The sequence below is a fragment of the Muntiacus reevesi genome, chromosome 2 (genome assembly GCF_963930625.1).
Source record: "Muntiacus reevesi chromosome 2, mMunRee1.1, whole genome shotgun sequence".
Lineage (NCBI taxonomy): Eukaryota > Metazoa > Chordata > Mammalia > Artiodactyla > Cervidae > Muntiacus > Muntiacus reevesi.
In genome coordinates this window covers 171,928,406-171,942,808 of record NC_089250.1, presented here as the reverse complement: position 1 = coordinate 171,942,808, position 14,403 = coordinate 171,928,406, and the positions used below count along the sequence as shown (strand labels likewise).

The 14,403-nt window shown below is 57.2% G+C and overlaps 1 protein-coding gene across 14 annotated transcripts in view; it reads right to left on the bottom strand.

The window, feature by feature from the left end:
* Window positions 1-13,726, bottom strand: part of JAKMIP3 (Janus kinase and microtubule interacting protein 3) — an 88,001-nt gene extending 74,275 nt beyond the window's left edge. For all 14 annotated transcript variants that reach the window (XM_065923568.1, XM_065923572.1, XM_065923570.1 and 11 more), the window contains exon 1: window positions 13,592-13,726. The gene's annotated coding sequence lies outside the window, so the exon portion shown is untranslated. The remainder of the gene's footprint in view (window positions 1-13,591) is intronic.
* Between the last annotated feature and the right edge of the window lie 677 nt (window positions 13,727-14,403).

Genomic DNA, 14,403 nt, shown 5'->3' with positions numbered 1-14,403 from the left:
ATATAAAAATAACAATACAAAGAGAGAGAGAAGGTAACTCCTCAGCCCCACACGCTGCATTTCCACCCACAGATGCCACGCAGGTCCCTCACCCGGGTCGGGGGGGACAGCGCTGCACCTGGAGTCACTCCCGTCTGCAGCCCCGGTCAGCCACGCCCCCCGCCTGCCGGTCTCACAGGGGTCCGAAGCCCACACTCCCATCAGGCAGCCCCAAGGCCCTGCGATCAGTTACCCAGGGAAGGGTGGGTGAGGCTTACATGCAGGGGTTTAGCACGTAGCTGGCCGAGCTCCTACCTGGCCTGCAAGCGGCCAGAGCGTGGTCCTCCTGCTGGAGCATCCCTGGGTGCCGCCCTCCCCGTGCCTGTCTGCCAAGGACGCAGCCCACTGTGTCCAGCGCTAATTGGCTCGTTTCATCTGAAGTCATGGTGAAGAATAGGCGCATTCACGCCGGGCCAGTGAGGTGGACGTTGTCCCAGGCTGGGACTGGACAGACGCCCCATCACGGGGTTAAAAACACAGGACACAGCTGCCCTTGTTCCCGCCGTGGGTGCCCAGCCCCAGGCCCCACAACTGGCCACGCGGGGAAGAGGGGAGCTGGCCGTGAGTGTCTTCACTCACAGGGGCAGGAAGGACACACGTGCGCCAGGGGGAGAGCGGCCCCAGGGTCCTGCGAAGGCCCCAGGACTCTGCGCACACAGGGTGGGCAGGGGGACCCCCGCAGTGATGCCGGTGCCCCAGGATGGCTGTTTCCTGCACACCCCTGAACCCTGCTGGCAGGAAAGGCGTCGCCTTCCTGCTCAACAGACTACATCTCAAATCACGAACCCCACACCCCGAGAGGACAGTCACTAGACCAAACTGACTGCTGAGAAAATACAGGACAGACTGACGCGTCAAAGACCCCTCAGCTCAGGTCAGTTCAGTCGCTCAGTTGTGTTCGACTCTTTGCGACCCCATGGACTGCAGCACTCCAGGCCTCCCTGTCCATCACCAACTCCCGGAGCTTGCTCAAACTCATGTCCATCGAGTCAGTGATGCCATCCAACCATCTCATCCTCTGTCGTCCCCTTCTCCTCCCACCTTCAATCTTTCCCAGCATCAGGGTCTTTCCCAATGAGTCATTTCTTCACATCAGGTGGCCAAAGGATTGGAGTTTTAGCCTCAGCATCAGTCCTTCCAGTGAACATTCAGGACTGATTTCCTTTAGAATGGACTGATTGGATCTCCTTGCTGTTCCCTCTCCGTAGATGCCAAAGAACACTGCAGAAAACTGTACCAACCAGCCCAACGCTAAGAGCTGTGTTTATCTTGCTGAACCACCTGGTCACACCTGCAGAGAGGTGCTTGGCATGGAAGGGCCTCTTCCTCTGTCCCATCCTGCCACCTCCTGTCTCCTCACCCACCCCCACTTTGGTCTGGGAAATCCTGTCTGTGGGCAGCTCTGCTGAAGCCCCACAGTTTCACGCAAAGTTCGGTGGAGGTGGTGTCCCTGAAGGAGGCCTGGACATAGGTCACTGGACACTGTTCCTGCCTGTGGACCCCCTCCAGCGGCGCTGCCTCCCCCACACCTGCCAGGCTCAACCAGTGTCTCCCCTGGGGCGGGAGCTCCATGAAACCCTGGTGCCCTCTTGGGTGCCCCCTCCAACTAGCTCCTAGCTGTACATGGCCTGGTGGTCCCGGCTCAGGGGCTGAGGCCCGGGGGGACACACGCTGCGTGGACGGACTACCCCCAAATCAGAGCCTTTTCACCTACAGGAACTGCCATGCAGCAAAACCCTTGGAGTCAGCTGGTTTCAACCTGGAACATCTGCTCTCGTGCTGGCGAGCGGTGGGGATCAGTCCGGGGATCCGAGAGTGGGTTCTAGTCCAGCTGCGGGCGTTGGCCACATGGTCAGTGCTCCGGGAGATGCAGTGGCAGAGGAGGTGGGAGGGTCAGGAGTGGCTCCTGGTGAAGACCCACCAGCAGACTCTCATTTCTTTTGTTTTTAACAGATATATAGAATTGTATTGATTTATTTATTTAGACCATGCTGGATCTTCCTTGCTGTGCAGGTTTTTCTCTGGTTGGGGGGAGTGGGCCTCTCTGGCTGCGCAGGTTTCTCTCTGGTCGGGGGGAGCAGCTTCTCTGGCTGCGCAGTGCGGGCCGAGGGCACTCAGGCTTCCGTGGCTGCAGCTCGTGGGCTCAGGCGTTTTGGCTCCTGGGCTTTAGAGCCAAAGCTCAATAGTGTGGCGCACGGGCTCAGCTGCCCCATGGCACGTGGGATCTTCCTGGACCAGGGATCGAACCTGTGTCTCCTGCATTGGCAGGCAGATTCTTTACCACTCAGCCTTTTGGGGAGCCCCAGACTTTGATTTCTGACTTTATCTGCTGCTTTTAGAAGAGTCCCTCTGTTCCTTCAAGGTTTTTTAAAAGGCTCTCCTCTCCCTTACTGCATGGAAGGAGAGCGCGGGCAGACCTGGTGGGCAGAGAACAGGAAGCAGCTCCTTTCCCCCTGCTGACCAGGGTCCCAAGTGCAGATGGAATTAAAAAGAGAGAGAGAGATAGTGAAGCCAGAGCAGGCATTAATTAAAACTCAGGCGGCCGGTTCGCAGGGCTGGGACCCACCAGCGGTGCGCCAGCTTGCTGACGGCAGGCACGCTGACATGTCCTTCAGTTTCCTTCTAAACCTGACTTCATTACGGCCTGCAGGCTTCTTGGCAAAGCTTTGCTCTAATCTCCTCCCAAATGTTGCCAGGAAAAAAAAGATGTTGGATTTTAATTGATTCACGCCATTTCTCAAGCCAACTGCTCTTAGCAGCGCTTCTCAAGACGAGTCACCCATACGTGTGAGGAGCCGCGTGACCTCCCCACGGCATCCTGGGGACGTGCTCACCGGCACAGCGCTCCCACTGGAGCAAGAACGTGCGCCTACCTCCCAGGGAAGAGCCCGCCCTCCCCAACGGCCGCTCTGGCTCCTGGAGGAGGAACAGGCAAAGTAGACGGCTGCCTCAACGTGCCCCAAAGCGGCCGACGCCCTGCAACCCAGGCAGAGGGCTGGCCTGCCGTCCTCGGTGAAGGTGGGGGTGCAGGGCTCTGGAGGGCCTGGCTCGGAGCCGGGCGCCCGGGAGTGGGAGGGTGCTGTCTGTGGTGCTGAGCTCTCCCACCTCTTCCCAGCCTCACTCCCGACCACGCCCGGGGGCGAGCGGACCCCACCCGAGTGGATGCTGCAGTCAGCGCCGCTGGTCCCTGACTCACACCTGGCTTTGCACGTCGGCCCCGCAGTGGCTCCCTCTGGACTCGTCCACGCCCCGCCTGCCCGCCCAGTCAGCCCGACAACTCTCCCACCCCGTGTCCGCCAGCGCCCTGACCTCTGGCCGGGCCTCCAGGTTGGTCTGCGCCTGTGGGATGAGAGGCAACAGGAACATTAACCAGAAGCTACTCGCTGAGCTTGTCCACGTGGGAAGCTCCTTGATGGCTATCACAAACCACGCCCTTTTCTAAATCTCTTGGTGGACAGCCCCTCCCAGGCATGCCCGTCATATTAACTGAACTCTCCCCAGAGGCCCTGCTGGTTTCTCCAAGCCGTGGTTGACCCCGGCACTGGCAGTGGTATGAGGAGCTGTTTCAGGGTGCAGACACCACACCCCCTTCCAAGCTCACAGGGTAGTGTCTCCGGGTCCACCCATGGTCGTTTCAAGTGTGACCTCGAGGCTGTGACCACGTGACCTCGAGCTTGAGCCCCACGTCACAGCCAGCTTTCTGTTCCTGGCTCCAGCCTGGACAGAAACCATCATCTCCAAACTCTGTGACACTCCACGGGGGCAAAAGAGGGTGTCAGAACCTTTTCCAGGTGATGGCGGGCTGGTTAGGTGAGAACTCACTCACGTCCCATCTGGAGGCACCAAAGATCCTGGTAGACCAAGTTCCGGGGCCCGTCTGGACAGAGAGCAAGGCATTACGGAAAGACCGAGGCAGCTTTCACCTACAGCCAGCAGCCGCCAGGAGAAGGAGAACGGACCTGCTCCAGGCCCGGGGGGGTGGGGTCTCATGGATACCCTCCCAGGGCTAAGAGAGGGCCAGAGGGCTAACCATCAGGGGCAACCGTCGGGGGCCATTCGAGAACCGTGCTCACCCCGCTGCCCCCCATTCCCTTCCGGGGGCTCGGAGGGTCTGCCGTGGACGCAGCAGCAGCTGCAGCAGAAGCCCAGCCCTGGGGACCCCGGGCAGCAGAGGGCCTCGCATGACCCGTGAGCAGCGGGCAAGGGCCTCCAGGCGGGCAGGCAGTCTCTGCGAGAAGGGCTGGCTCACCTGAGGCCTCAGGGAGACCCACACACCGCCGCTCAGGGACCGCGCCTAATGTGCAGCCCATGACACCAGGGAAGCCAGGGCAGATGAGCAAGAACCAAGTATAAAAACGAGCAAGAGACCCTCACAACCTTCAGACACAGAATTAACAGCTACCGATTACAGAACACCAACTCTTTCTACGTTTTAAATAGATTTTAATTTTTGGAGCAGCTTTGGGTTCACAGCATAGCTGAGCAGAGAAGAGTCCCCAGACACCTCGCCCCCACTAAAGTCTCGTTCTTTTTGTTTTTTTTTTGGCCCCATCGTGCGGATCTCAGTTCCCTGACCAGGGACTGAGCCCGGCCCGCGGCAGTGAGAGCACGGAGCCTCACCACTGGGCCGCCAGGGAGTTCCATGGTTCCGTTTCGTTGTTTTTTTAAAGAAATAGTTAGAACCTTGAAAACAACTGCATGGAGTATTAAACAATGAGACTTGATGTCCCAAACCTAAATAAAACAGGGAGCACTTTCACAAAGTAAGGATAGTAACTGGACTTTTAACCCAACGGACACCCGATGGCACAGGAAGGAACAGGTGATGGAGGACAAGCCGGAAAGGAGCACAGAGAAGGCAGAACGCACCAGGCAGGAGACAGGCAGAGGCAGGAGGAGACGGGCTCTCAGGAGGAAAACGCAAAACCTCTGCCGCTGTGGCCGAGAATTCTCTGAAACCGATGAAAGACAACAATCAAAGGGCCAATGTATGTCAAAATCTAGGCACATCACGATGAAACTTGAGGGAAAAAGAAGCAAAGAGAAAATAATAACATCTGCCAGAGGGAGAAAGCTTATGTTCAAAGGAAGGACAGTTCGACAGCTGACCAACTTCTCATCAGAACAAGAGAAGCCATAAAACAGTGGAAGGAAGGAGTAAATGTGCTTAAAAAACAAAGCCTGCCAAACAAGAATTCTGTCCCCAGTAAACATACACTCCACCCTGATTCTGTTTTTGTTGTTTTGCTCATTGTTTTGGCCGTGCTGCATAGCATGTGGATGTCAGGTCCCCAACCAGGGATCAAACCCAGGCCTCGTGCATTGGAACCACAGAGTCTTAAGCACTGGACTGCCAGGGAAGCCCTTTCATGCTCACTCTTGAAAGAAAAAATTTTCAGACCAAAAAAAAGAAAGCAGAAATTGAGAGTGGATGCCAACACTGAAGAAAGGAAAGTAGAGGATTAGCCTCAGGATGTCTGGTCCCAGGTGGACCTTCCAGAGTCCAGGAGAACAGGAAGGCCGCAAAGTACAACTATCCGAGGAGCTGTGGAAGCTAGCGATGATTTCCAGTGCTGCTACGAAGCAGACGGATACAAGCCAAATGCCAGACAACAAAACATAAAGCTTCCAGAGGGAGGAACGGAGGTGAAGTAAGTATTCTGAGTCCTTGTATGATCTGGGAGAAGCTTCCGGTTCACTGCAGCCTTGGTGAGGTGATGATGCTGCTAGACTTCCACAGTAAAGAACCTGCCTCCCAATGCAGGAGTCCCGGGTTCGATCCCCTGGTTGGGAAGATCCCCTGGAGAAGGAAATGGCAACCCACTCCAGTATTCTTGCCTGGAGAATCCCATGGATGGAGGAGCCTGGTGGGCTATAGTCCATGGGGTCGCAAAGAGTCAGACATGACTGAGCATGCATGCACATGAAAATAATAGAAAGCAGAATATACAAGGTTTAAAGAGAAGGCGGGGAAAAAACCCAGTCAGTGCAAATGGAGGCAAGAAAGGAGAAAAACAGGTGCAGCAAATAAAACACAGAAAATAAAAGAGATGTCAATGCAAATACATCAATAGTGCCATTAAGTGGAAATGAAGAAACAGACTTCTGAGCTGGAGGCAAAGTGGCAGTGACGGTGCCATCACTTTTGAAGCTCCTCAAATCTCTCAACACAAATGTAGCGACCAGAGAAGTAAACTAGTAAAACATCTTCCACAAAAGATGACAAAGCGCTGCCTCACTACCATGGCCTTAACAAGGGCTTCCTCCGTAGCTCAGAGGGTAAAGCGTCTGCCTGCCATGCAGGAGACCTGGGTTCGATCCCTGGGTCAGGAAGATGCCCTGGAGAAGGAAAATGGCAACCTACTCCAGTAGTCTTGTCTGGAAAATTCTATGGACAGAGGAGCCTGGCGGACTATAGTCCACAGGATCGCAAAGAGTTGGATACGACTGAGCAACTTCACTTCACGTTGCCTGGACAAGATGCCTGAGCACGCCCTGGTTGAGGACCGCCTTCTCACTTCCCTGGGGTCACGTGGTCAGGAACGTGGACAAAGCTCAGTGGGGGTGGGGTCATTCCTGGAGTGGCTGCACCCCCACCAGCCTCCCGCTCTCACTCCCTTGGTTCGGAGGGGTCTGCTTTGGGAGGAGAGCGCTGGGCCCCTCGCCCCCGACCTGGAGGTGGCTGTGCCCCGCTGTGGGCGCCCCAGAGCCAGCCTGCCGAGAGGGCTCTGCAGAGGCTGCTGGCTCCCCGACACCCAGCCCAGCGACTCCCAGCATCACCGCGAGACCCCACAAGGAGTCCAGACTCAGCTTCAGTCTGCCGCCCTTATCTCCAAACCACCACCACCAACCCCCTAAGAAACCGTGCAGGAGCCAGTGGGGGTGGGACAGAGACAGGACTGGGGGCTCAGAAACCAGCAGTGAGTGTGACCCTCGGACGGAGCGGCCCCGGAGGCGGAGGCCCCTGGGCCAGAGGGTGAACACGCTTGCAGTTTCACACAAGAAAAACAGCAAGAAAAGAAAGCCCTGCCATGAGCAAAGTTCAATGATAAATGACAAAACAGAGAAAATGTATGCACCTGTGTGCTCAGCCGCTCAGCCGTGACTCTTTGCGACCCCATGGACCGTAGCCCACCAGGCTCCTCTGTCCATGGGATTCTCCAGGCAAGAATACTGGAGTGGGTTGCCATGTACCCTCCAGGCGATCTTCTCACCCAGGGATGGAACCTGCATCTCCTGCATTGGCAGGCAGATTCTTTCACCACTGAGCCACCTGGGAAGCCTGTACATGCACCTTATATCACAGGTCAAAAGCTAATATATAAGGAACTTCAGGAAATTGAGAAGAAAAATCCAAACAGGCCCAGAGGAAAAAAAGGAAAAAATAGGCAAGAGCTTTGAATAAACTGCTCACATAAAATGAAATGCAAATAGTCTTCAAATGCATGAAAAGATGCTCAGCTTCACTCACGGCAAGAGAAATGCAAATAAGATACACTGACATCACCATTTCTCGCCCCCGGAAGTCTGACAGCACTGTCCGTTTCAAGGCTGCGAGAACCGGACCGGTAGAATGCCGCACAAAGGTGGGGCTCCTAGGGGGGTCTTGGCAACACAGAGCAAATGTACGTAGTCATTTCACTTTGGCCTAGAAATCCCACTTCTAAGAGTCTAGTTAAGATACACTCAGAAGTGTATGAAAACCATGTGCACACAGGGATATTCACAGAAGAACTGCTTCTAGCAGCAAAAGACAGGAAACAACCCAGATATTCGGGCACTGAGACCTCTCTGACGAGGCTGAGACCCAGCCCCTGGGGGAGTACTACACAGCGGAGAACAGGGGCCGGGCGATCTCCCCACTCAGCGACGCTGAGCGCTGGCACAGACTGAGCCCGGCGATCGTGGAGCGGGGCATAGAAGGCCTCTGCTCCCCCAGACAGGACGGGGGACGCAGAAACACGCACGCGTGGCCTGTAAGACGGCCAAGGGGAAACACGAGTTAAAAAAACGACTCTAAAGGACTCCCCTGGTGGCCTGGTGGTTAAGAGTTTGCCTGCCAACGTAGGAGACACGGGAGGATGCCACATGCTCAGGGTCCGCTCAGCCTGCAATCTCAGTCACCGAGCCGAAGCCCGAGAGCCCGTGCTCCCAACGGGAGAAGCAACCGCAGCGAGCAACCCCAAGCGCCGTAACTAGAGAGAGCCTGCCTGCGGTGACAAAGGCCCAGTGCAGCCAAAAAGAAATAACTTTTTAAAAACTACCTTAAAGATATTACTAGCAGAGAAGTGAGAGGTGGTTAAAAAGACAAAGGTGGAGCCAGTCTGCTCTGAACAGACTTTGGCTCATAGCTCTATGTGTTTTAGCATAGAACTAAAACAAAATTAAATCAGCATGAAGGGAAACCAAAGCCACTCCTAAAAAGTGAAAGCAAAGTGAAACAAATGAGCTTGGTGAATTAAAGGCAAAAAGAAAAGTAAAGAAATCAAGCCTTTTTTAAACCAACCACAGTGTTTTAACACGTTGATATTATTTTGAAACAAGGAGAACCAAGTGAAGAAGTCATCTTACACAAGACATTAGGAGCCAAGGATCTCAGTCGAGGAGAAAGGAGATGGAAAAATAAACAATTATCTGCATTTTAAAATTTGAATTAAAAATGCCAGTAAAATCATGATATATTTTATCTTAAAATCATTTCTAGTCTTGTCCTCTGGCAATCTGGGAAGTCGAGACCAACACAACTCAACTCCTCTGCACCCAACTGCCTGGGGTTTTAGACATTTTACTGAAAAGACCGGGAGCGCCCAGGGAGAGGGGTGATTCCAGCCTCTGCAGAACGTGGGGCAGGTGAGCCCCTCAGACCAGAGCTGGAGGAGAGGCCCAGGACCACGGCGGTCTGGAAGGGTGCAGGGAGAACATGCAGGAAAAGATGCTGGACGTGGAGGTCGGCAAGTCTCTTAGAAAAGACACAAAAAGAAATAACACACACGCACAAAACCTGATCAATCACACTTCATCAAATGTAAAACTTCTGCTCATGAAAGGTCCACACTGGGGATTCCTCGGCCGTCCAGTGCTTGGGACTCCGTGCTTTCACTGCTAAGGTGCGGGTTCAATCCCTGGTCGGGGAGCTAAGATCCCACAAGCTGCGTGGCACAGACAAAACAAAAAAAAAGAAAAAGAAGAAGGGGAGGCAGTGGCCCAGAGCTAACACTGAAAGCTAAAACCCAGGGAAACTTTCCATGTACAGAAAAAGACCTGAAATCTATGCATCTCAAAGCGGGTAGTGTGGGCCTAGAAAAATAAACCCGGGCCAGTCAGCTTTGAAACATTTCCAGTAAAACTGCTAGACTTCAAAGCCAAAGATAAAATCCTCAAGGCCTCCAGGCAGAGAGAGCAGAGCCGAATGTGACCAGTGTCACATAAAATCAACACAGAAACAGAGAAACAATGAAAAACATTTCTTGAAAAAGTAAAACACCACAGACACACAAGCTCAGTGAAAGAAACCACGAACCGAGGATTTTGGAACTATCCAAGCCGAGAACATCTTGTCATTCCAGGAAGCAAGAGAGAAATGAGAGAAAAAAATATTTAACTTTAAAAAAGAAAAAAGAAAAAGACGGGGCTGTTGGGAGCCCAGCAGCAGCTGAGGCTGCCCCTGAAGCCAGGGCTGGACCGTCTGGATCCTAACCCGCAGAGCAAGGCCGTCCCTGTGTGCCCAGATGGGGACAGACAACCAGGCAAACAGGCGAGGCCAGGACAGGCTTCCCGCCGGCGAGGAGAAAGGGAAGCAGGGCCTGGGGGCCGGCAGCAAACCGCGCGGTCGTAACTCAGACGCCGGACGTGAGGTGCCGCACTGGAGAGTCAGGATCCAGGGACCAGGGTCTGCGTGTCTCAGAGCGTCTCCCCAAGGTGTGCACCGACTAAGAAAGGGCGTCACTGTCAACGAGCAGTGAGGACGCGGCGACCTCCAGACGCTGCTCGTGACGCCGGGCGCGCGGGCCAGAGGGCAGGGGGCGGGAGGTGCAGTGGGAGGTGTCTGGCCAAAAATGCACCTCACGTTCCCATCCCAAGAAGGAGCAGAGAAACTCACATGGAGGAGCACCGTGGCTCGGGCGGTAGAGTCTGCCTGCAAGGCAGGAGGCCCCGGTTCCATCCCTGGGTCGGGAAGATCCACTGGAGAAGGGACAGGCTCCCCACTCCAGTCTTCCGGCCTGGAGACTCCCACGGACGGAAGAGCCTGGAGGGCTACGGTCCACGGGGTCGCAGAGTCAGACACCACTCAGGCACTTTCACTTTACAAAACTAGTCGGTACACAGTTCATGAAAGTATCAACCTTCACAAGAGACAAGCAAGGTTCCGGAGGGTCAGAGAACGCAGGAGACCCAGCAGACAGAACGGGGGCGGGGGCGGGGTCCTGTGTAGACCCCGGGACAGAAAACGGGGGTCAGTGGGGAGCTAGGGCCGGGCGAGGGGCCTGTCTCCCGGTGAACCGTGCAGGGGTGCCAGTGACTGTCCCGGTTCTGACCACGGACCACATGAAGATGCTAACGTCAGGGGAACCTGAAGAACTGGGTGCTATTTTTTCCACTTTTTGACAAGTCCAAAATTAGTTACATGTAAAACTTCAAAAAATATATCCAGAACACGTGCACCAAGGGAGGCTCCTCAGAGAAGGGGTGAACTCTGCTCAGCTGCGTCTCCGAACCCCTGCGAGGCAGAGGCAGGCAGAAAGTTCCCTGACCTCACCCGTCTCTAATCAACTCCCAAAGACCTCATCTCCACGTACCGTCACCTCGGGGGGGCAAGGCTTCAAATATGAACTTGGGGGAGACATAACTCAGCTCCCAGCAGCACCTGTGAGTGTACGGGAGTTACCTGTGCAGGCGTTAACCAGGGGCAGTATTGACCATCTTGATCTTCCTTATCTCTGATATCAGAATTTCCTTTCCAACGGCGGGGGTGAGCCAAGGGGGCCCAAGCGCTACCGGGTATACCTGTGAAGGCCTGGGAGGGGCCCATCGTACGTGGGGAGACTTGCACAGAGGGTCCCTGAGATCCTGCAGGAGCTGAGGGGACCTAGTGCTCATCTGAGTCCTGGGGGAGGCCAGTAAGGGAGGCCCTGGCCTGCGGGGTCTTCGCTGGATGATGCTGTAGGGGACCTGGCTGGCCTGACCACTGGCGGCACGGAGGGAGCGGGGCCCAGGGCTGCTTGCACAGGGCGCACCCGTGTGATGGCCTGAAGATGCCTATTCCAGGGGCTGGTGGGCCACGAGGCTTGACCTCGTCACTGAGGTCAGCCACCGGCAGGTCACCATCAACAGGAAATTCTGGCTGGGCCTTAAGGACAAGCCCTCACACCTCTGCCCTGGACTATGCCTGGCACAGCATGGTACTGGGGCTAAGTCCAGCTCACAGCCAGCCGAGCCCTGATAGGAAGGATCCAGGCCTGGGGCCCCGCAGAGCGGCAGGGGGAACGTGTAGGCCAGGCAGCTCTGCTGGGAGAGGGGGTCTTCAGAGCCCCGGGCCGGGCAGGGCAGAGGGGAGGGCGTAGGCCGGGGGGAGGGTGGAGGCCCAGGTGGAGGTCCCGTCTCTGGACTGTGTCTGAGAGACATGGGGCGCCCTGCTCATCTGTGACTTGGACGAGGGCCTCCCGTGCCCCGGGCTCAGGCCCCTCGCTTCCCGAAGGTTCACTGTGAGACAGTCGCTTCTGCACATTCCAGCTCCTGAGGACATGCCCCGAGCCTGGCTCCCCAGCCACACCCCACCCCCGGGCCTCTCCTGGGCCCTGCACTGCGCCCTCCTCTCAGGGCGACTCCCCTGCACAGGAAGGGGGACCAGGACGGTGCCTGGCATGCATCAGGGGCTGTGCAAGGAGTGACACTTTCATCATGACATCCCTCTTTCTCACTTTTCTCTTTCTTATAACAGTTTTTATCGTTGAGCCATGTTCACAATTGCCCAGACCTTGCCAGTATCATGAATGCAAACTTAGGGTTTTGAAATCCCAGACCCTGAGACTTTCTGGTGGTGATGCCACCAGCTGCCTCTGGAAGGCACACCAACCTTCTGGTGATGTGCTCTTGAAATGCTCAGAGCAGAAAGTGAAAGTGTTAAGTCAGTGTCCGATTCTTTTCAACCCGTGGACTGTAGCCCGCCAGGCTCCTCTGTCCATGGGATTCTCCAGGCAAGAATACTGGAGTGGGTTGCCAGGCCCTTACTCTAGGGGATCTTCCCCCACCCAGAGATGGAATCCAGGTCTCCCACATTGTAGGCAGATTGTCCACCGTTTGAGCTGCCTGGGAAACACTCCTTAATACAAGAAGGTCTACCTGCCAGAACTGTGGGAGAAATACTGCAGGTGTTAACAGCTGCCAAATCGAGCCTTAATTCACGGACACAAATCAGCTTTCAGAGACCCCCAAAGGGCTAGGAGGGTCCCAAGCCCCGGTGTCTATTCCACTCTGAGCCGAGCAGACGCCCTGCCTGGCACTGTCCCTCCCCCTCCCCAGGTGGGCGGTGGTCCTCCCAGCCCCTGACAGCCCTGCTCCCTGGCGGCTGGTGGTCGAGGAGCACTTCCCATTCCCGCTGTCCCGCAGCTCAGAGCGAGGACCTGCGGCGTCACCCAGGCCCCGATACCTGCAGACAACAAGCGGTAGAGAAGCTCCCGCGCGCTCTGGCAGCGCAGGAAGAGGAAAATGAATCAGAACCTAGGATGCGCAGCAGGAAGGAGCTGCTGAGAAGCGGATCCGCTTCTCCCAAGACGCAAGGTCAAAGGGAGGGGCAGGTTTTTCTAGGAAAAGTAGAGGCCGGCGCCTCCTCTCTGGCTCCTGACAACCAATCAAACCTTTCATTCCGTAGCTTCCGATTCTGTGAGCATCAGACAGCTACGTCGCCACCCCCGGAAACGGGGACGCAAAAGAGGTTGAAAACTGGACATAAAAAAAAAAAAAAAAATCGCCAGGGCCGCGCCTTCCTGAGGCCGGCGACGCATAAACGCCGGAGTTGAGGCCCCCAGCGCCCACCTGCGCGTCCACCCAGGCCCCGAGGCCGCGGCGCAGTGGGGCCTGTGCGCCTGTGCGCCTGCCGCCGCGCCCCGCCGGGTCCCAGGAAATAAGCTCGGCCCAGAGCGGTGGCCGAGAGCCCGCGGGGGCACCTGGAGACCCCCTGCCCCCGGCGAGGGCGCCTCGGGGGCGCAGGACCCCAGGCCGCCGGGATGTCACCCCGCCACCCTGCCAACTTCGGGCCACCCCGGACCCCCTCCGGGTCACCCCAAGGCCATCCCCGACCAACCCTGGGCCACCTTACGGCCACCTACAGACCACTCCCATCCCAGTCCTGGTCCATCTCCGGGCCATCTTCTGGGCCACCCGCGGGCCGTCTCCCGGCCGCGGGCGGGGACGAGCGTGCGCTGCCGGCCCGCCACCCCGCAGCCACCCTGCTGCGCAAGGCGCGGGGGACGCACGGTGCCAGGCGCGGCCGCAGCGCGGAGGCCCGGCTGGGTCGCGGCGGCGCGCTGGGCCGAGGGTGGCCAGGGCTGCTCACCGAGGCTCCCTGCAGGCGGGCGGCTTCGGGGCTCGGGCGGCGTCCGACGGTCCGGCTCAGCCATTGCAGTGGCGCTGCGGCGGGCGGGGGGCGCGCGTCACCGCGGGCGGGCGCCCCAAACCCCGGCGTTCTCCGCCCTCCCCGCCCCGGCGCGCGGCCCCGCCACACCCCAGCCCCACCTCCTCGCCTCTTCTTCTGCCCCTCTGAGTTCTTTCGGGAGCAGGTCTTCGATCTGTTAAAATCCGGAGACCTGGTGCCGAAAATAGCCCGGCTGCGGCGGGGAGGGCTCTGGGCGGCCCGCACGCCGCAGCCGGGCCCGCGGGGTCTCGGGGACGGTCGAGGGCGATCGCTCACCCGCACTTCAGTCGCAGAGCAGCCGCAGGAGGTGGTCGCACGTGTGTGTTTAACCGTTAACTCTCGGCAGTCCACCTCCAAATGCTGCCTGTCTCGGCTCGGAGGAGGGAGAAGTGGTTTTTGGAGCCTCGCGCGGAGCAAATGAGCCCTGGCTCCGGACCCGGATCCCCAAATCCATGGTTAGGCCGCGCCTCCGGGGCCCCCTGGCGCCAGGACCCCCCACCCCTACCCCGGCCGCCGCTCAATCCTCAGGGGGCCCCACTTCTTGGAGTTTCTGGAGAAGGCACAGTTAACAAACGTGGAGGAAGGAAGAGTGAATCGTGTTTACCATGAGCTGTGTACGGGGGAAAACTCCCCAGTGGGACGCGATCTTTCCCCGGATACCAGGATGTAGGACCGTCGAGGCCAGCGTCCGGAGCTCGGAACGCAAACACGGGCCCTAAAGTGTGCGGGTGCCG